The following is a 23,921-nucleotide window of genomic DNA, read 5'->3' as shown; positions in this document are numbered from 1 at the left end:
ATACATATATTCTTTATTTTGATCTTACAGAAGTGGAATTTTTTAAGTGTAGAAAATACACACTAGCATTGTCAAACTATGTAGGCTCCCAAAGATGACTACAGCACTTAGTGGATGTATAATTGAAGGCATTTTGGTAGTTTTGACTATGTAGTATCTCCAGCAGCCATAACAAATACTCAAATAACAGTAGCTTAAACAATCTAGAATTTATTCTTCACTCCTATAATCGTTTAAGCATAAGGAATCCAGAACTGGTACTGTAATTACATAAGGACCAAATTCTTTCTATGTCATTGCTATACCTGTACCTTGTGCTTTACCAGAGGTGTGCAGGTAAACAGACTATTAGAGAACAAATGGTCAAGATGGCTCACCAGCAAGTCCTCATGTCAGCCAGAGGAAAGGGTCCTTTCTCCTATGAGTGTGACTTGACGTTGTGTACATTATTTCCATTTACATCCTACTAGCCAGAAGTTAATTACATGTTTATGCCTAGCAGATAGGTAGCCTAGGAAATGTAGTCATTAGTCTGTCTAGCTGATTATGTGTTTATCTAAAAACTAAGGGTTTAGTTCTTATGGAAAAAAAATGGAGACAAGGCACTGGTGAACAATGGTAGATTTTGTCACAGATATATATTAAAAAAATCAGTGACAAATTAGAATCATGACTATAAGAATGAAAATCATGACTAAAATGAAGGAAGTTTATGTGAGTTAGTTAATATATGATAGCTGTCAATTTGACACAATGAAGTGAATGAATAATAACCAAAGTGCCTCATTAGTAACAGGCAAAGAACAATGCAATGCTAATTTAAAAAAATTACAACAATGAGATGTTTCAGAAGTTAAATATGATCTTTGTAGTAACCCAATATCATTACACATTTTTCAGAAGGTGCTCTGATTGGAGTTTTTAAAGACTTATTAAAAATTGCATATTAATGGAATGGCTTAAGAAAAAAAATTGAACATTCAGAAGTCTTTCCCACTCTCCAGCTGTTTATTACTGAAAACAAAACAACAATGACAGTTTGAGAATTTTATATTTCTAAGAGTTCAGATGATAGAATGAGTAATCTATGAGAGTTTGTCTATAATCACAGTTGAACAACTGGGCTGGGTTTGTTTATAAAGAAAAATAAATGAAGGTCCATGACAACCAGTACATTTTACATAAGATTTTGGAGTTCACATTAGAAGTATATTTAATATTACAGGATTGTGCTCTTCAGACCCACAAATCAAAATACCATCTCTATGCTAATTAGTGATACACCCTCTCCAGCACGCTACACCACATACTTCCTGCATAACACCATTTATTGGCCCTCCCGACCTTTTGTCACATGTTAAACTATAACCTGAAAGGGTAATTGCATTGATCTTCTTTCCTTGGCAAATTGTCACATGATTCTCAATCACATCAGGTATTTTTTAATTTATATCTTTCAATTCTTTTACCATTTTTTTAGAAAATCCTAGAAGAGGAAACATTTTATATCATTTTTCTCACTTTCTCTTGTTGAGTAAATTAAAGAAAAACCAAAACTCTTGTTCCTAATATAAACGATTGATCCTAGAATAACGTTTTTGTGTACAAATCTGTTTTTTCGTGTGTGTGTGATTTTCTACATTCTTAGTTATTTTATCATTCTATTATTTTTCTATTCTGAGTCTCTGAGTCACCAAAGGCTTGTGACTACCATTTTTAAATCACTCTCCTAGTTTCATTTTCATTATTATTTGTCTAGTATAGCTCTCTCCCCACCCCCACCTTATCTATGTAATATTTCTTTTAAGTGTGTGTCTGATAGAGTGTGAATCTTTAAGAGGACTCTTAAAGACCACTAGACATAGAGTAAGAAGATAAAGCTTTAGGTCCTTGTTATAGCCTAACATGCGAGAAATGACCACCTAAAGACCGAATTGAGCCAAATTAGGAGTCTTTATTAGCTGGCCAGCGACCACCCCCTGTTCTGGGAAGTCCAGAGACAGAGAATGGCCCCGAGCTTAAAGTAAGCAGGGGTTATATACCTTCACCATCAACAATACTAACAATACACATATGGCTAAAAAAACATGTTGATTACAATAATTCATAAGCAAGCAAACTTACAGAAGCAAAGAGCATCCATTAAATCAAGGAACATTTCCTTGTGGAACATCCAAGGAACATTTTCCCAAGGAACTGCCAAGTGTAGTATAATGTAACTATACACCTAATGATTTTAAACAATCACTTACAAATTAATCACTGTATAAAATTTTTTTGTTATTCATGTGTTTTTCTCTACTTCACACAACAGTGAGCCCGTACACGAGATGGCTGCACTAGCCTGCATACAAGATGGCTTCTCTTAAACTCATAAAATTATAGTGAGTACTGCGCTTCATCACAGTCCTGCCTTACTCTTTTCTGTGATCTCAACAAATCAGCTGACTTCTGAGTTTCTCCATCGCAAAATGGGGATAATAATACCTGCCTTAATGATTTGAAGGGCTTATTTTAAGAATTAATTATTTTATTTTGAAGGACCATCTTAATCAGTATTCTGTTCAAAACTGAATGGAATTGAGACTATATTTTATATCTCGGATCTCTCTTATCACATTTTAGAATACATGGAAATAAGTTTAGTAAAATAGTCTCACCATAAATTTTTTTAAAAACCCTTAATTGTAGTATAGTAAGACATTGGGACTAGAATATTTAGTCTAGAAAATATTATTCCAGGGGACAATAACAACCACAACAATAATGCATAATACTTATTGAGCAGACATTAGATGAAAGTCACTGTTTTAAGTGCTTTACAAATACTCATATCAACTCATTTAATCCTCATAAGAAACCTATGGGGAAGGTATTAAATGGTAAAACAGGAATTTTTGTTGAGAGTTTAAGATAGATGCTGCCAATGCTTACTCTCAGTTTAAATTCAGCTTAAATTCAATGCCTGAACTAATTCTTGTCCAACATATGTTTATTATTAATACTTCTCTCTGTAGCTTTAGCACTTATTGAGAATCATATCATAGTCACACCCATTGGCTTAATTTCTTTGTTTCCCCCTCCCCTCCCCTCCCCTCCCCTCCCCTCCCCTCCCCTCCCCTCCCCTCCCCTTCCTTCCCTCCCTTCCCTTCCCTTCCCTTCCCTTCCCTTCCCTTCCCTTCCCGAATGAAATGAATAACAATGAAAGTGCCTCATTAGCAACAGGAAAAGAACTTACCTTCCCTTCCCCATTCCCTTCCCTTCCCTTCCCTTGTAAATGGTATTGAGTTCTTGATTTGATTCTCAGCTTGGCTGTTATTAGTGTATAGAAATGCCACTGATTTGTGTACGTTAATTTTGTAAACTGAAACTTTTCTGAATTGATTTATCCATTCAGGAATCTTCTGGAGGAGGCTTTAGGGTTTTCTAGATATAAAATCATATCTTCAGCAAACAGGGATAGTTTGAGCTCCTCTTTTCTGATTTGGATGCCATTTATTTCTTTCTTTTTCCTGATTTCTCTGGCTAGGACTTCCAGTACTGTGTTGCATAGATGTGGTGACAGTGGTCACCCTTATCTTGTTACAGTTTTTAGGGGGAATGCTTTCAACTCTTCACCATTCAGTATAATGTTGGCTGTGGGTTTGTCATATGTGGCTTTTATTATTTTGAGGTATATTCCATTGCTTGTATTATACCAGTTTCACTTTTATTATTCTTTACCTGATATAGCTTCTGCTCCACCTCTAGTTTCCATGTAGTATTTCTTTTAAGAGTGTGTCCGATAGATTTTGTAAGAGGATTTTTTTTAATTCGTTGTGAGAATCTCTGCTTTATTGGATGATATAATCAAGTTACATGTGTGTAATTACTAATTTTTATTTCCTACTTGTTGGTGTTTTCTCTTAACCAGGCATTTCTTTGTCTTTTTTCTTTCTCCTTTTGTACCTCCTGTTTGCTCACATTTAGTTTTGTATTTAACTTTTAATCATTTTAACCATAATGTGCTAAAAACCTGTTTTATTGGAATTTATCCTGCTATAATTTGTACTGCTTCTTGAAGTATTTATCAGTTTTTTTTTTCAAATTTGAGATCTTTTTTATTCAAATATTATCTCTGTCCCTCCCATTCTTCATCTCTTCTCCTTTATGGACTCTAAACATCAATTGGTTGATCCTTTCACCATAATTTGTATAGCTTTTTACACTTTTCTTTATATTCCATACTTTTATCTATTTGTGCTTCAGATTGTATTCTTTTTATGAGCCACCTTCCCATTCACTGTTTCCATCAGATTTGTCCAATCTTCTAGAAAACCTATGTACTAAGTGCTTAATTTCAGTCATCTTTAGTTTTCAATTCTAGAATTACCATTTGATTCTTTTACATAGTTTTTAGTTCTTGGCTGAAATGCTTCATTTTGTAATTTAAGTTTGTGCATATTAATCTCTGTTATTTTAAAATTATTTTCTCCAGATTCCAAATCTGGATCTCCAGTGGACCTGCTTCTATTAGCTGATTTTTCTCTTCATTTTTTTCTGTCAATTCTTTCCTTTATTTATTTATTTGTTTTTTTGCATGCTGCCTATTTTCTATCAAGTGTCATATGTTGTACATAAAAAATGTTACATAGGATTTTCGATCAAATTGTTTTCTCTAAAGAGGATTTCCTTTTCCTTCTGGTAGGCAGTTAAGTTGTAGCTAGTTCAGCTTAATCCAATTAGACTTTTAGTTGATTCAAAGGTGTTTTTTTGGTCTGTAAGAGCTAGTTGATTTCTAGCTCACATTTACTCCTAAGGTATATCCCTTTGGGAATAGAAGCTGAATACTCAGAGTTTGTAATAGGACACCTCTTTCTTGGTTGGGTCTGTGATCCAATTTTTATCTTTAGCATTTTGGGACTGCCAAACACTTTTTTTTTTCCCCCCCGCTTCAGTTATGCTTTTTGTTCTTCCTCTTACATTTTCAGACACTGCTCTACAAGTAATAAATGCCTTTATGGGAACATTTAATCCTTCTCATCCCAATCTCAAATATTCTATTGTCCATTAATCCTCTCAGACTTTCTACACTTTTTCTTTTTTTCTTTTGGACGGGGAGTAGGAAGAGTAGGAAATTTCAGTCACTATTCCCTTGTTATACTGCAGAATGCTAAACACTTTGAGGCCTATGTAACCTTATATTTCTCTAAGCCTTTCTGTTTGACTGCTCAGGAATCATGGTGTTAAGGGGTAGCTCTCTATAAGACTGCATTTTGGGAGTCTAGGCTGTAATTTTTTTTCTGCTCTAGATCTTCTAACTCTCTGAAGGATAGACCTATGCATAAGGGTTTCTATTGTGCTATTTAACCCTCAGAGCTTAGCCTAGCATTTAAGTCATTTGGCTTCTTCTCAGAGACTCATCAGTGCCTAAACTTTAGTCATCTTTCTGATTTTTCCCTCCCTTTCTGCCTTGTCCAAATCTTACCACTTTGGGACCAGGAAACAACTCTTATCTCCCTATTTGTTCTTTTCACTGTATGGATTATGGGTTAAATGTATGTTCTGTGTCTGCACATTCTTTCACTCTTGATTTTTAAAGTCAAGCTTTTGAAGTACTAAATAAAACCTTTTTTTCTCTCAAACATCTGCTTTATGAATTGGAATACAGAACTTTCAAAATTATAGTCTCTGTTATAATTTTATAAAAGTCAACTTGTAAATAATTTGACTCTTAGTTTTTTACCCGCTCTTAAAGGCAGTATAAATAAAAACATTCCTTGAAATTTGGATGATTCAAAAAAGTAAGATTAAGATTAATCTTCAATTAAGTAGAGTGCTACCAGTGTCCTAAGACAAATATTGTAGCTGTAGTGACACCAATATGTCAGTCATTTATTGGGCCCTTGCTATGTTTAAGTACCCAAACTGTTTTGTGAATCTGCACAATTTCCTAACAACCTTGTGAAGTTAAGATAATTATAAGTGAAAAAAAATGAATGCTTGAAGAAGGCAAGTAACTTGTCCAACTCACTAGTACGTGGTAGTTTTGGGATGTGAGATTACATCTCTCTGATGCCCAAGCTGTGTTTTTAGTGTATATGCTACTCATGAAGTTTTAGTTAATTAGAATTTATTTTAGTCCTATCAGTATAATAGTGGGAGTATGAAGTGTCACCTAGGAAAAAGAACCCAATTTATAGAATACTGATATTCAAATGAAATCTTATTTTAAAATTGATAAAGTGTTTTATAAGCTATTGTAATATTTTATTTTCTTTTTCCTATGTGTATCTATTTTATTTTCTAGATTGGAAGTTTCTAAAAATAGGAATTTTCTTTTTTTTTATATTTGTTCCTATATTTATTATGCTAAATCATAGACAAGTTCTTAATTACTATTCATTTCTTCTTTTGTTCTAAAAATAATTTTAGATCATGTTTATTAATTAATTCCTTTGTAGTTTTATTATTCAATAGGTCTTTTTGGTGTTTGATGTTTTTTAAATTAAACTTTTCATTTAAAAAAATGCAAACCTAAAGAAAAATTGCAATATAATGATAATTGACTACATACATCCTTCACCTAGATTCATTTATTGTTAATATTTTGCCACATTGCTTTATGTCTCTCAAGACATGTTAATATGGACATTCTTCTTATTATTTTCTTTTTTTAAATTGTATGACCTGCATAAGAGTAAGCTGCAAGAGATCATGACCTTCACTTTCAAATACTTAAGTGCATATCTCCTAAGAACAAGGAAATTTTCTGATAGAATCACGATACAATTATCGAACTCAGAAATTTTATTTTGATAGATACTAATTATCTATTATCTGACCAATATCTAAATTTCAACCATTTTTTTCGTAATTACTGTCTTTTAGATAATAATAAGCAGCATTATTTCCCCAATCAGGATCATAGATTGCATTTGTCATATTTCTTTAATTGTCTTTATTTTGAAATAGCTCTTCAGATTTTTACTGATTTTTATGATATTGATAGTTTTGAAGAGGCTACCTTAATTGTGTGGTTGTGTCTGACTTCTTACACCAGAAAATACATTGTTCAGGTACTTAATGATGACAAAAATTTTTGTAAAAGGAAAATTAGAACTTTATATGTTATAACTACAGTTAAAAACTATGTGCAATGTTTACAGAAGTTAATGAAACATGAATATAAATTTGTATTATACTTTAAATAACAAGTATCAGAGAGTATCTCAATTACACATTATGATAGGAAAGAGAAGAGAAAGCCCAAGTGAATACTGAGAGTCAAAGGAAGGAATGTCAGACAACAAGGGAAAAATTTACAATTCTTTTTCACAGTTTTACCTGAGACCAGCTCTGATAGTTACCATGGCCCATTTGAAGTAAGGGTGCCATTTTTTTTTCCCCATTCTTTTTGTAGACCAGGGTAGTGAGATTTACCTCTAGACAATGATCAAGGAGATTTTCACCTAATGTTCTTTCAGGAAGCAAAGTTTACCTCATGCTAATCTAGTAGAGTATAGAAATAAAAGTATAAAAATATAAATTTAGGAACTGAATTTGAATAAATACCTGAGTGGTAAGGGGAAGAACATTGGAATCAGATAGACTTGGAGATAATAACAATAATGGTGTTAATAACAATAGCAGTTTATTGAACAATGACTATGATCATTGTGCTAACTTTATCTTATCTAATTCTTACAACAACTCAATGTGGGTTTCATCACACCTATTTTATATCTCAAGGAAACTAAGGTTTAGAGAGGTCGTCAATTATTTAGCATCACTGCTATCCAGGTAGTAAGGAAAAGAGTCAGGTCTTATCCCAAAAGAATACTCCTTACTGCTAGGTTAATATTGTAGGCTCTCAAATGTAAGCTCCATCATGTTATTTTTTATGTCTTCGAGGTCCAATTTTCTCATTTTTAAAACCTAAATAACAATCTTATAGACTAAAATATTATTTGCAAACTGGCTCTTAATAGCCATAAAATACATTACTTACCTATCTTTCTAGTCATAACCTAGACTTCCAGTTGTCAGTATATTGCTAGATAATTTTAACAGTCAAATATACTTAACTGTAATGGATGTTTAAATATTAGAAATAATAATCTGAAAAAAATTCCCAGGATAAAATCTCTATAACTTAATTTATCAGAGAATAAAATTGGAATATGTATTCAATACTTGATATTACCTAATTTTGCCCAGGTCTCTTTTTGTTTCTATAGCCTTGGGATAATAATTTGAACTTCCCTTTGAACTTAGATTTTTTTTCTTTTGGTCATGTATTTTTAGGTCTTTTAATTAACAGGAAAAAATTAGCACCATTCTCTTTTCTCCACAGCCTTCATTTGGTTCACATTTCCCCTTCTCTCACACAACTCCTAGGCTACGAAGCAAACAAAGGAAAACCTTTTGTTGTGAAAAAATTAAAATAAGAAATTATCAGTTTGAATAGATGAGGATTATCTTTTCAGAGGCTTATATAACTAACAAGAAAAGCAAAAACATCTCTTGTTTAATTTCTTCCGTTTACATATGGGCTGCTTGCCTCTCTAGGAACCCTCTGTGTGAAGCTGGCCACAGAGTTGTCACTGGTGAGGGCATGAGGCTCTGCAGTTAACCTTTGATCTCAAGCACCTTTGATCTCAAGCATCTCTGCACTACACATATTCTCTTCCCTTTTCTTCTGTCCTCTCCTCTTCTCCTCTTCTCCTCTTCTCCTCTCTTCTCTCCTCTCTCCTTCTCCTTTCTTTTTCTTTCTTTCATTTCCTTTTTACATGAAACTATCCTGTTAGGATGAACTTATTTTGCATGTTCAAAGTAAACAAAATTGCTCATTCTGGTAAAGCATTCCTCAGGAGTTTCTTCCAGGGAAACCCCAAACCAGACAAAACCTTTACATAATTTTTCAGATCATGGTCTCAATATGTCTGCAAGTGATTTATTTTTCATATTTCCTAAAATTTTGCTTGAAGATTATCTGCTTTCACTCAATAAGTCCCCATTATAATTTGTAAACAAAAACTAACAAAAAAGTGCCAGTTAAATCTGTTAAATAAAATGCTAATCTGAACTAAACCATCAGCCAAATGTCTACAGAGGATTTAGTGTGTAAATGATGGTTATGGAGCTTAGGGCACATGGCCAGGACATATGGAGTCATCAGAAAAATCTTCTGCAATCTATGCACAAAGTACAGCAGTATTTCTTAATATCGTGGGGCACAGTTTCTTTGACCCTTGTATATGGTCAGAAACTTTTACTATTTCAAACCAAAGTTGGCAAAAAGAAGTCAAGAACACAGCAAGAGAATGGTTGCTGTGTTTTTACAATAGGATATTGGCCCACATATTTTAGGATTGAACAAATATTTTTTTTTTTAGTATAAGAATAATAAAATTTAAAAAGCTACATGATGAACTAAAGATTGCACATCAGGAACTTCAACAATCAAGTGTGATGAAAAAAAGTCAATTGTGATGAATTTATAGTTTCATCACACAACACATACTCCACCCTAAACACCATTTCCTCTTCATATCCAATTTGTACCTTCCTCATAACTCCAGCTAATAAAGAAGGGTTTCCTCTCGGAAGCATTATGTAATTATGCCACAAAATGAATAGCCTATCTGCAGTTAGATCACATTTTACTGATGTCTGAGGCTAGCAAGTAACCCTCTGATTATACCTATGTATTCCAGTTGCAATCAAAGCTTCTACAACCCCCTGGCTATCACAGGGCAGGTTAGTATGGCTGGATGGTACTTATTCGGGAAAAGACTGCTATTTAATGAGCAGCTGCTATGTGTCAGGCTCTGTGCTAGTAGTTTATCAACATTTCTAACTAACCTTAAAAGTTCAGTATTTTTTTCTAGTATATATACAAGAAAATTAAAACTTGGGAAGGTAAAATTATTAGCCAAAAGTACAATTATTAAATGGCAATGCTGGACTTGAAATGCAAATCTCATTCCCAAATCTAAGGTATTTCTGCTATAACTTAATACATGTAAAGGTGAGTAACAGAAATAAAGAATCACTGAGAGTGAAATATGTCGAAATGTCCTTATTTCATGCTCCAAATGTTATGACATTCATTTTTGGTAAGTTATTACATGGCAGTCATTTCTTTAATTATTATCAAGTCTTATAATATTACTACCAACTTTCTGGCATGGATGTTGACTTTGAAAATACAAGGAGGGCAACATGTTTGGGGAAAAAGATAGTTCATTCAGTTTAAATATATTTGAATATATTAAACTTATGGTACTTGTAGGATATACAGTTTACCTTTCTTAATCCAGTGGAGAAAACTACAAGCAAGCAACAGCCAGGTGCCCTGTAAGGACATTGACTTTTGACTGTACACTCTATGTACATACAGAAATTCTATGGTAGCTTTTTTAATGGTTTTTTTTTTTTTTTGATAATAAGAGCGAATCACAGCAAAGGGATAACCTTAATCATTTTTCAAAACTGCCAGCTGGAATCTTAACTGGAAATTCTGCAGGAAGACAATCATTGAGTGTTCATGCTTTCAGTTGTTTATGATCTAAAAAAATTGCTGGATCATTCATTCTTAAAAGATTATTACTGTAACTGTATTGTTTTAGTGGTGTGAAGGTACATTTCCTATTTCTTGTGATTTATAGCTCTACATCCCCATGAATGGTAACCATTTTCCACAAGCAACTGTGCAAAGGAAAGGGCTAAAAGATAGTTGATCTCATATCACACCTAGTAGCTTGTATCTATGTTGTCAATAATTCCCTTTCTTTGGGTAATTATTTTACTCACTTGCTTTGATATTGTTGCATAATGAGCTGACGTTTTTCCAATTATGTTTGGCATTATACAGTACAGGCAATTATCCAGAATACAGAGAGTGATTCACTTAAGAAGAAAAAAAAAGCAAAACAAAGCACACATATGTAAAGTTATGTGGCTATAAATTAAATTGTCAAAATTTCAAAACAAAGATCTGGGTATTTATATTTGACAAATTTTGCAATTTACTTTGAAAATCTCTATTTAATAGTATTTTCTTATAGTAATAAAAACGTGAACTGGAGTTGTATTTTTCTGAATTACGAGGAGGTAGAGCACAATATCTACACAGTTCTGCAAATTCTCATTAACACTGGATTAAACAAAAGTAAACATTTTAACAATTATAACTATATTAGAGAATGTATATAGATTGTATCTTTTTAAACCTATATTTTAATATAGCTTATATATATTATAAATACAGCTTTTAAATGTTAGAGCTTTTTTAACTGTATGTAAGAACAATTTCATCCTTTAAAATAAATTTCTGGAATAGCTTTGACCCATTTGAACTTGAAAAATTAATGTTTCCAATTTAAATATTTTTTTCTCTTTTTTTACCACAAGAAATACATATCTAGTCATCAACTTTTCAGACTGACTCACAGCATAGTTTCCTTAACAAGTTCATCTGAAGGTCATTGATGTTTTACTTCCCAAGTATTTCAATCTCATTGATTGTTGTACATTGTAACAGAAGTTTAATGTGAGGTGATGAAAATTTTGATAAAACTACAGGCAGTTTACATGGCAGAAAATACATGTCATGTTAAATACAGTGGCTTAACATTTTCCATGTTTTATTCTACACATTAATGTGAAATGTCACATTTCAGATGTTATTGAGATATTCTCTTAAAAATCGAAAACTAGAGAGCAGGATATGCCATATTCAAATTGAAAATGAACTGTGAATGACTTGATTGAGTTACTGTCTTAGTAATGGAAAATCTGTGATTTATACACTGCCACACTTCGTTAATATTCTACCATGGTAAATAAGCACAATCCTCCTGGAATTTATCTTCAGGGATTGAAAGTACTTGGTCTTTACATTTTCTGGGTCACAGACTCCTTTCAGTTTCTGACAATGCCATTCTCATACCTAGGCACCATCTTATGTACAATGGCAAAGATTTCAGGACCACTTGAGGCTTATAGATCATCATGATGAATATTTATATGCCCGAATGAAAAGAACAGACATCCCTCGGGGTGCTTTCAGCTTTTTAGTCTGTGGATCACACTTGGGAGCCCCCGCAATGTATCATATCATGGATAGTCTCAGCTACAAAAAGCAAAAGTGTTTTTTCTGCAAAACAGAAGGGCCCTGAAAGTATTACTTTCTGCTTCATGGGATTGGTCATGTTCATTCTCCTTTTTTCTCAACTTTTATTTTTCCATGCCAATCTTCTGAAAACATTATAGAAAAAATAGCCTTTTTATTTGCAGACGGTGTGATAGGTTTTCTTGGTTACTTAATGAAAATGCAGTTGAGTGAGAAATGAGAAAACAAGAACTCGTTTTTATATCTTCAACCAAAGTTGTGCCTAACATTCTTTAAAGCAATATAAATACATTTTGGAATGATATGATGTTATATTAATTTAGTTTTATTGTTTCTGTCATTATTTTAAATGTAGTCCAGTGCCTAAATTTAAATGTCTTCATCAATTAATAAGTTATGTAGAGCAAAACTTTGGCTGATAACTACTTCCTTAAATAGATAATTGAAAAGATGATTTAAAAGATGATTTTGCAACTGCTAATGAAGGGCACAGAACATGACAGAGAATGTGATATTCTTCCAGCCTTCAGAGAACTTACTTCTATAGTTAAGTAAGACTTACATATATTAATGATTACTAAAGTATAAAACAGTAAATTCACTACCCTCTCATCTTATTTATGAAACCCACATGTAAAGGGAGGTTGATTATTGATTGTTAATTCATTATTTGGGAAAATAACAAAGCAAATTTATGTGGGAATATATGTGTGTTTTAATATGTGAGCTACTTTACATTTGGAGTCATTTGTTGATTTAAAAATCAGGTAAAAATAAAATTTCAACATATTACAAAACAGTAAATGTGAGCTGTTATTAAATTTTAAATGCACTACCTATTACCTAAACCCAGTACTTTCTGGGTTTTTAACTAAAGTCTATGGGTGGTCTTCAGAGGCTCTGTAAGCTCCCTGAAATTTTAATTAAAAATGTGCATACCAGTGTATACCTACATTTTTCTAGGAAAAAAGTTCTTAGCTTTCATCAACTTGTAAAAAGGATGTGTGACCCAGAAAATGTTAAGGTTTACTATGTTATCTGTCCTGATTATTCAATGTAAACTTTTAAAAAAACTAAAACGTTGATGTGTTTATTTATTCCCAGAGAGATAGCATGAAATACTAGACTAATTAGAGTCTCTTTTTGCTGAAATGGAATTACCAAAATGTTCAGTGTAGAAAACAAATATTAGGCCATAGCAACATGAAAAGAGAAAGTTTTCCATGAACCTAATAACCCAAGAGAAGAGAAATATGACTATAAGTCAAAGATGATGAAATTCATTTAAAGTGGTGCTCTCCATGGGAAGAGCCTTATTAAAAATAAACACAATTTCACAATATTTCATGCAATCTCTATTTATATTGGAGTTAGCTTTCTGCCCACTTTAGTTAATGCTGTGCCAATTAAACAACAAGTATCATCTGGGAGATATTTAAGTGTGAAATTATTGGAGATATTTAATTAGGTAGAGTTTGTTCTTTATTAGTTCTATTGAAATATACAAGTGAAATTGTTTTTAAAATGTTGGCATATATTTATGGTTGCCTGATATATTATAGGACACCAAGTTAAATTTGAATTTCAGGTAATGGATAATGTTTCGTATAACTATGTCCCAAATATTGCAAGGGACATGTTTATCCTAAAAAAATTTGCTATTTATCTGAAATTAAATTTCAACTCAGCATGCTGTACTTTTATTTGCTAAACCTGACAACCCTCCATATATTAAATACTAAAAATAATTTCAGAGGGAACAAATAATTACTTTATTGCATTAAATTTTAAGATGAGAAGTATAAGAAATTCCTGTGAGAGTTAATATTCTCTTATCAGAACATAAGAGTAAATGCTTTCTGTCTTTTCAATTAAAAGAAAAAGTCATTACAGATTTAAATTTTAAAGGAATGTATCATTATCTTTGGTAAAGGAAGAATTCAAATATCACATTTAATAGAGACTCTGGATCTTTTCTATTGTAGAAAAAGATGCCCTCTAAAAATGAAAAAGATTCCAGAATTGAGCTGACTGCATAGAGAAATGAAGAAATTCTGTGGTAGGCAGAATGTAGGAAACTGTGAATAAAGTATTGAAGCACTAAGCATTATTAAACATGAATTCACCATGATTATGTTTAAATTAGTAGCCATAGAACTGCCCTGATATATGTACATAGAGAAAGAGGAAAAAAATTAGAGGAAGAAAATGTTGAAGGGCACCTGAAAATAAATTGAAGAAGAGGGAAGGATAGAGGAGCAAAAGAAAACCTTGGTGGTAGGAGGGCAAGAAAAAAATGAGAAATAAAATCTGGATAGCAGCGAAGATTAAACTAGCAAGTTGGATTGAGAATGTTCTTTCTACTTGGAAAAGAAAAGGAAATAAAATTCACAGAGTGTCTCGAGGTTGAAAAGCCAGTTTTGAAAGGCAGGCAGAGAATGGGGGAGGGGAAGAGACAATATTCATGCAGATTCCAGATGGGTTGTGTAAGGTAGCAACAAAATGTGTATTCGCAAATCATGCAGTTGAGGCTATAGTTGTTAGGAGGTGGGTTTTGAGTGAGTAATGTGATGAGCTGAATGTATCATACACACAGTGTTGTTGAAATAGTTTAGTATGAGTATGTGATTATTGTGGCCAATTAGTGGTTGCTATGTGTGTATACCAAATGAAATTGTTTATTGAATAACAGAATGATATGAGACTTGTCCAAATTGCATTCTTGGCTCACTCCTTTGCACCTTGTTTGGGTGAAAGAAGGATAGAGGAAGTTTCATATCATCACATAGCACATGGAATGATAAAATGTTCAATACATATTAATTTAATGAATGAATCAATAAAAAGAAATTCAGAGATATTCACAAATATTATACTGAAGCAACTCCATTTCCTAAATAGTTAAGGAACTGGTTCTTTGGCTGGGAAGGGTAGGGGGGAGGAGAGGATAGGGAAAGGTTTGTTAAAGAATATAAAATTACAGCTACACAGGAGGAGTAAGTTCTAGAGTGTTCTATACCACTGTAGGATGACTACAGTTGACAATAATAAATACTGTTAAATAGCTAGAAGGAGACTATTGAATGTTCCTAACACAAATGATAAATGCTTGATGATGAATAGGCTAATTACTCTGATTTGATCACTACATGATGTGTTTTGAAGCATCCCTATATACCCCACAAATATGTATAGTTAGTATATGTCAATTAAAAAAATAATAAAAATAAAAAAATATTTTAGATGCCAAAAAATAACTTATTCTATTTAATAACAGAAGCTAAATCAATTGACTTTAGTCAGTGAAGGAAATTATTTTTTAAAAAAGAAAAGAAAAACCCTCTGCTTTTTTAAGGCTATCAATTTTTAAGATTCAATGCCAATATTCATTAATGCATATTTATAATCTCAATATATTTTCAACATAGCCAGAGCATTTTCCCAAATCAAACTCAAAGGATAAAATGTGGCAAAATCTTTTATATTCTATGTGAAATAAAAGTGTTTAACTTTGTTATAATTTAAAAAAAGAACAAAGCAGGCATATAGGAACCCATGCTGAGATAATTATAAAGAAAATACAAATCCTTTAGAATAATACATTATGGAAGCACTCATACTACTTTGAAGACTGAGAACAAATGCCCTTCCACTTACATTCCCAGAGCTATATCCAGCTGGTTATAACTCAGCTGGTTGTAACACACGTTCATTTAAACTAGTTGTTTTTAAAGATACTCTTATCTTTTTAAGAAACTATATTAGGAGTGCCTCAATTCTAATTTAATTCATGTATACCTAAAACTGATCTATAAGAAAAAAGCAGATTAAGACACATGGAGATAAAATTTTATGCTTTCCAGACATGGAAAAAATTTAAGGAGTCAGACAATGTCAAATGTTATGACTGTGTGTGGATCAAAATTGCTACTGAGAGCCAAAATTTGCCCAACTATTTTGAAAACAGTTGAGCACTTTGTTGTAAAAATATCTTTTGGACACATAATTTCTAGAAAAACATTTGTTGAAGTGCACCTAAAGACATGTACAAGAATATTTTAGCAGCACAATATACAAATGGAAAACATCAAAACAAACCAAATGTGAGCTGACAGAAAATTAATCTAAAAATTATGATGTTTTCACAAAATGGAGTACTCCACAAAATGAATGAACTATAATGTTATAGATGCTATTGTATGCCACCAGAACCCCTCTTTTGGTACAAAGACAATCATTATTTCAGCTGCCAGTAGTATTTTCTGCTGATAGTTAATAGCTAATCACTCCTGGGGAAATACCCTTGGCCAGGGATATCTGCCTCACACATGGGCAGCCCACAACTAAGAGGCTGCAAGGGCCTGGCCACCTTGCTTTGATTTGGGACTTCTCTGAAGGGCCACCCTAGGTTCGGAGCTTCCCTTGGGTTTAGCCAAGGCTCTGTTGTTGCAATTGTATTGCAATTCAAAGTCTCTCTTAGGCAGTCATCCTTTCCTTATCCTTTATAGCTGTAGTTCTTAAGAGCACTTTGCAATAAACCACTTTTTGTCTCAGAGTCTGTTTTCTGGGAATCTGAAGTAAGGCAGATGGTGTCAAGAGTAGTCTTAGAAACAGATTCTAAATGGAAATTTTATAGCTAGGTCACCAGTTTGTCATCTGGCAGTGAGGACCGCATCACTGACACCAATTATGATGGAGTGAGAAAATTACTAAAGTTTCATTGATTGTGAACAGAGAACAGAGGTCACTGTGTAGGTAATGTACTGCAAATCCAATATCTAAATATTGAAAGAGTTTGGGGGAAGTAGTAATCATAAGGAGTATGATCATAAGGAATCAGATGACTGTTGAGGTGGAGAGGGGCTGGGGGAAATCAATGCATGGGAGAAAGAACACATTTATGGTCTGGCCCTAGTACTATTTTACCTTGCTCCACAGTCTGTCAGATATAGGCTAGAGGAAACTGGACATTCTGCAGAATATCACATTGCCCATTATACCAATTTAATGATGTTGATTATAATGTTAATTAGTATATGGCAAGTACTTTGGTAAGATGTACTCAGGAGTGTTGTAAGCCTTATGAAGACATGGAGATCTGCTACAACAGTAAAATTTGATGGGAGGGGCAGGGGTCCAGTGGTCTGGAGAATTCAAGCCATCCTGGAAGAAGGGATACGTTTTTATTTAAGTTCTCTGAACTACTGTTCTAGGATATCAGTGGCCCTCTTTGTTCTGGAGTACTCCAGTAAGAGAAATGTTAGTACAACATGCCATAGCCCCTACCACTGAAGCTGTTTTTGAAGCCAGAATTTTTCTGTGCATTTAAAATTATCTTAAAATAAGATGTTAAAAATGATCTTTTAAAAGTGAGACATAAAACTTTGAAAACTAAGATTCAAAACAACAAACTGAAAAAGTTTAGATTTGAGTTGTCCAGACGAACACATGAGCTGGCTCCTTATTGATTTCTCAATGAACCTCAAAACAGGAACAGACATTTTGGTTCCCTATTAGTAAGTAGGATTATGTAATGTGTGGTTTGAATTTTATTCATAGTCTTATTTTGGGGTTCTGGTTTCTAATTCATATATAATCTAACTTTGATTAATAATAATATAACCATGATTCATGACTTCTTGTTTATGTTGACTAATTGATGAGACTGAATTTTCAAATCTCATAAGTCAGAATGTATGTAGTGGAACCAAATTTATTTTACTGGTTCCTTATTTAATATTTAGGACTGCTGAATTGCTTTAAATAGAAATGAAAAATAAACAAAAATTAGGCAATGTAACCGTCTTGGATAGAAATTGTCTAAAGAATTTTTGTGAAACAAAACTACCAGCTTCATTAAATAATACATTTTAAAATAACAAATATAGAGCAGCAAAAATAGGCATAACTTATATTTTATAACTCTGAAGTGATTCTGATTATGTCAAATCAGCTATGTAGCAATATATTAAAAAACCTAAAATGACTCAAATTAATCCTACTACTTCAATGTTGGTAAGATGCACCTTACAAATTATTCAAATTAAATTACAGCCTTCAAATATAGAAAATATCCCATGTGTACTCACCCAAGTCTTCAACTTTTTGGAAACATAATACTATATAAACATCTATGGAAAACTTTTCTACAAAGTGCTGCTACTTATAATTAGAGAAGACTATAATAGTTGTCTTCTCCTTCTCATTCTTTTTAACCATAATTTTGTCTCCACAACATAGCTGAGTATTGGTAAAATTTATGGAATTGGTATAATGGCCAGATTTATTGTTTATACTAGATGGAATGGAAAACTCCACTTATTATAATAATTATAACTTCACCTGGTTGAAATCTCTTTTAACCTTTAGGAGAAAATATGAATGCTTTGTTTACAAGATTAGCCTTTGGTCTGTCTTTTCCAAAATAATGTGAATGCAGGATAGCACAATTATTCCATCAACTATAATTCAAACAGATACATAGAAAAATTATTTGATCAACATATACATAAAATATTTCTTGGCTTGATTATATGGAAATTTATATCAGTTCTAAGTTTTCCAAATTGTGGGTATGAAGCCAAAAATAAGTCTCAGTGTGCGGGGGTGGGGAGGTTTATACCATATTAAGAACGGTCAGTAAATAAGGTATCTGAAGAGCAATGAAAAGAATATTTGGTAGGAAACCAGATTCTTTTAAGTTTTTTTTTTTTTTTTCCCATGGTAAAGCTAAGGAAAAGTAGCAATAAATGCTGTTAGTTTTGGGAAAGAAGATATTAAGGTTTTAAATTTATTTTTAATAGGAAATGTGACAAGTTAATGAGGATGAAAATCAAACCGCAGAGGTCAAGGGAATAGTTGGGTATGAAACAAAAACAAACTATGTTGCTCACATCATCCTAATAAACATGAAAGGTAAGAAAACTATGCACTAAATAGAAGTCTTTTTTTTTAAAACTTTTCAAGTAAGTTTCTAGTAGAGAAAAAATCATTGAGAATGTAATCTGTATTACAAATGTGCCCCCAAAAGACAATTACATAGTAACGATGTTCAAAAAGACATATGTCTCATTGTAACATTTTGATGAGCCTTGATTTACAGAGCAGTTGACTAGTAAATCATGACAATAGTAGGAAGTGCCCCCAGAAGAGAGAATCCTCCAGTGTTACTGTAATTTCTACTGAGTGTTTCCCCTTTGATACTTCTCCTTTGAGAGACATTTACCACCATTCTTTGTACCAGACATAGCAAACAGAATTCCCCCTTTTCTTTCCAGTATCTTAGAAGAAACATATTTTAATTATATACTTTGATTGTTTAATACATGCTATTTCAAGTAAGAAGGTCCAGTTCACTCATAAAATACTTTAGACTCTGTTTATGTGTTAGTTTAACCTTTATTTGGATTTCATGCTGTAATGTACTTACTTCTGCTTTCACCCTTGACCAGAATCTAACTTTAGCTTAACCTTATTTATTTAATTTTTTAAGATTCTACCAGAGAATGAAAACATGACATTGTTTAATCCTATTTTAAATGGCAAAGTTCAGTAGGGGTTACGCACTGGTAATAAACCCATTTGGGAAATGGAAGTGATTGTGAAAACACCACCAATTTGTTTAGGCTAGTGCCTTTTAAATAATTCAAAGTGAGAACTTTAAAACTGAATCATGTAGATCCATTTTGAACTTTGTTTATGAGAGGATGAAATAATCTGGTTCTGTGAGCCAGGGACTATGTCACCTTAGTTCCTTAGCCACTCTTGTCCTCCTCACTTGTCTCATTTACAGAGTGAGAAAATTGAACTACATGACTTCCATGGTCCCTACAGCTCTGTGGTTCTGTGATTTGCTTTTTTCTGTATTTCATGAGTATGGCTCCCATATTCACAAGCAAAAACTTGTCCAAGATAAAACCCTAAGTCTAGGGCATTGTGGACTCATAGTAAATAATTAATTAAATAAATAAATGAAGGGTACTTTGAAAGGGAACCAGTATGACTTAAGCCTCCCTATCTTTGAATTTGCTCCTCTCTTTACTTGAAATTCTTTCCCCTAAGTTCCTCATATGACAAGCTCCTTATCACTCACTCTTACCGCAGACCAATTGTCACCTCCCTCCTCCATGTTCTCCTTTCTTGCCACCTGTCCCAAGGAAAGAGTGGAAAATCCTTTATAAAGTTTCAGTTTGTTGTACACCCTTTCCAAAAAAAACTATGCGTATAAAGCTTCTGCAGATTTATTTTACTTATTTAGTCATCTGGTAATAAACATATTATTTGACATAATGAGTTAGTGTACCTGAAAAAATTGAACATTAAAATGTAATGAATTTAACTGATTATTAAGAGTATTAAAGAATGTGGAACACATAGTAGAAGTGTGATGTATATTTATTGAATTGAGTGAATGTATCTTGTGTATAGGCAGCTGAATCCTATTTTACTGCAGTGAATGCAGTGGTCAATCTATAGAATAGTGTAAAATACCAATGTGAGGTCTCTGAATTTGTGTATGTTGTCAAGGACAAGTCACCCGTTCAGCTTTAAAGTAATACAAATCAATAGAAGAGGGATTAGTTATTAACAGAAGTACTCTGATCTTAGAGGTGCTCTTAGACTGATATTCCCTAAATCAAACTAGATCTTTATCAGAGTTTACATAAATCCAGGCATAAAGATCAATATGTATCTTTTGGTAGGTGTATCAAATTAGTATTTAATCAGCACATAGAAAAGAGGGAATTTAATACTAGGAATTGGCTACTAAGACATTAGAAATTTGAAAAGCCAAAACAAAGAGGTGAAAATTAGAAACAGAAGGATGACACTACTCCGTAAATCTGGAGAAGCAACAGGAATAACTTTACTACCCACAACCCAAGAATAGTGTGCCACTGAGGCTGCGGCTTTGGAGCTGAGTTCTCTGACAGGCGACTGCACCTGCCTGCTGTTGCTGCTTCTGCTCCTGTTGTAGCCACTGCTAGAGCACTGCCAGAGCTGGAAGAAATGCCCTCCTCTTTCTTTCTACCTTTTAGTCTTTTGTCAGTGCTTCCCATTAACAACAGGCGACTAACAGGTAGTCATCTAGGAAGGGAGTATAGGCAATGTATTTATAGGCTTCCCATATCAGGAATAGAGAAGAGGCTTGGTTGAGAGAGAGGCCAGCCACACTGAGCAAGGGAGGGGAGTGCTTGAAATATACTGAGATTTTATACAGTCAATAAGGTCGGTAAAGTTTTATTGAAAAACTATCATGAACAAGGCATATAATGTATAAACAAGGTATTGTGCTAAATGTTTGGGAAATTCGAAATATATAAGATGCAAGCCCTGGCTACTATGGGGGCTACTATACTGAGAACAGACACATACATAAAACTACACAAAGCAGTTGTAATGAATATCCTAATAAAATATGAAAAAAGTAGTAACTAATGACAGGGGACAAAGTTATTAACTTTAATTGGAGAAACATCTGGTTTAAAAGGTTAAACACCTTAACCAAATTGGCTTGATTTGAATTCTGATCTTGCTATTTTCCTTTCTATATGACCCTATGCAAGATTTTCAACCTCTTTGTGCTTCGCTTTCCTCATTTGTAAGATAAGAACGATGATGACAACATGGCACCAACTTGGACAGATTATGAGAGTATGATGCAGCCATCCACATAAAGTAGAAAGTAAACTATTGTAACAGTTGGGACAAAATAAGGGCCTATAAACATTTATTAGTTTCTTTTAAATGTTTTTATAATTAACTGAAAGAAGAAAATAGAAAAGAAAAGGAGTTGGTTACTTTGCAATGGTCTGTGTGTTTCTAATATGGCCTAGGGACACAGTGCTTTGATCATTAGACACAGATATTCTACATCCCGCTGCAGGTGTATCTTACTAGAGGACAATCAAATTTTACAAATGAAGATCCAAACTTCACATCCAACAGGACAGTTATTTTTAGATTTGGGATTTTGGTTTTACACAAAATCTTATATATTAAAAATATACCTCTGGTCACTCCCAAGTGAATTTAATATTGGAGATACCATACGTGTTTGCCGAAGTTGAATAAAATTACTGATTAGTTGTTCTTTTGTCTATTAAGACATCATGAATTTTAGATATACATATATGGTATTTGAATTCTTAAAGACTATGTTGTCCATAGTCTTTACTTTGTGCTGAAGTTCAGAGGAGTTAGCATGTCCAATAGCTAACAACTACTGAGTTAAGCATTGACAAAACAGAATTCTGGAGGTCTTCCAGTTTTTACAGTAGTGCACTTTCTACTTTTTAATCTACTTACTTGCCTCTCATATTTTTTTTTGATGGGAAAATAAATGTTTATTTGTTAATGTCATAATTTTTTTTAAATTTCAGAATACTATGGGGATACAAACATTTTAGTTACATAGCCTTTCATATTTCTTTTGGTCCAGATAGGAAATGCTCACTTTAATTATCTGTTTATTATGAGGCTTAGGTTTTTCATAATTAGTAATTTTTTATAACTCTAGCTTCTAGAAATTATTTTGCTTTCCTTTTATTTCAGTGTGTGTCTATGCTTTTCAAAAGAATTATTATGCCTATTCTCTGCATCCAAAAGTTTAGCAATTCAAGCTTATAGTCATTTTATTTTTTTTTGGAATACCATTTTGTATATATGCATGATGCCAAATTAGTTGTCTGTTTATTGTTACAATATCATTATAATTTAAAAGATTATAAGAATTCTCATGTTTTGACTAACCCTCTGTCTTAAGTCTTAAACTCAAAAGTCAGTTGCAGAAGTTAGAAGCAGTATTGGAAATGTAAAAAAGAGAAATAAGTCCATTCCATAAAAGCAACTTAAATTTTCAAAGGAATAAATTTAGATAGCACACATATTACTGGCATTTAAGGACAAGTTTCAGTGGCTTAGATCAGCAATTATAACTTGGGATATGTGGCCTCTTTAAAAATGACACAATAATTGAACAAGCAATGTCATTGAAGGCTTTATATGGTCAAATAAGCTGTTAATGAAGCAGAATGGAATAATGCTATTTAAGTGGAATCGCGAATAAGCTCAGACATTTGTGAACAGTGTTGAGCAATAATGCCTTCTGCCCCACTCCCTTGAAGACTTTCTTCATTGATTTTCTCAAGAAGTGCAAGGTTCCATTTTCTATGACATATACTGCTTTTGATACTGCTTGTGACATTTGTTTACTGCCTCTGCCTTCTCAGAGGCTGTGAGACCATTGAGGATGAATATGTCCTTCATATGTTCACTTATTCATTTATTCACTAATTCATCCATCTAAACATTCATGTATTTATTTTTTACATTCAGCACATACTTTCTGGATGCATACAATATGTCAGACAAGTTTTAGCTGTTTTATTCTCAGTAAGACCTTGGTGCACCAGTGATTATGAATACTCTGTGCTTGAAGTCTCCTACAATTTATGAAATAGGTCCTAGGAAGTAAGTATGGAGGATACATTTCAAATAGTTGTTATGGTCCCTTATGCACTATCAACTTGACTGGGTTAAGGGATGATCAGATAGCTGATACAGCATTATTTCTGCATGTGTCTGTGAGGTGTTACAGCAGAAATTGACATTTAAATCTGTAGACTGAGTAAATAAGACCACCTTGATCAATGTGAGTGGGCATGATTCAATTTATTGAAGAGGAAGAGCAAATTTGCTCTCTCTCTGTTTAAGCTGGAAAATCCATGTTTTCCTGCCATTGGACTTAGACTGGGACTTACACCATCAGCTCCCCAGATCTTGGGCTTTTGAACTTGGACTG

This window comes from Eulemur rufifrons, chromosome 1, assembly GCF_041146395.1.
Source record: "Eulemur rufifrons isolate Redbay chromosome 1, OSU_ERuf_1, whole genome shotgun sequence".
Lineage (NCBI taxonomy): Eukaryota > Metazoa > Chordata > Mammalia > Primates > Lemuridae > Eulemur > Eulemur rufifrons.
The sequence above is the reverse complement of the archived record's forward strand: the minus strand, read 5'-3'. Positions refer to the sequence as shown.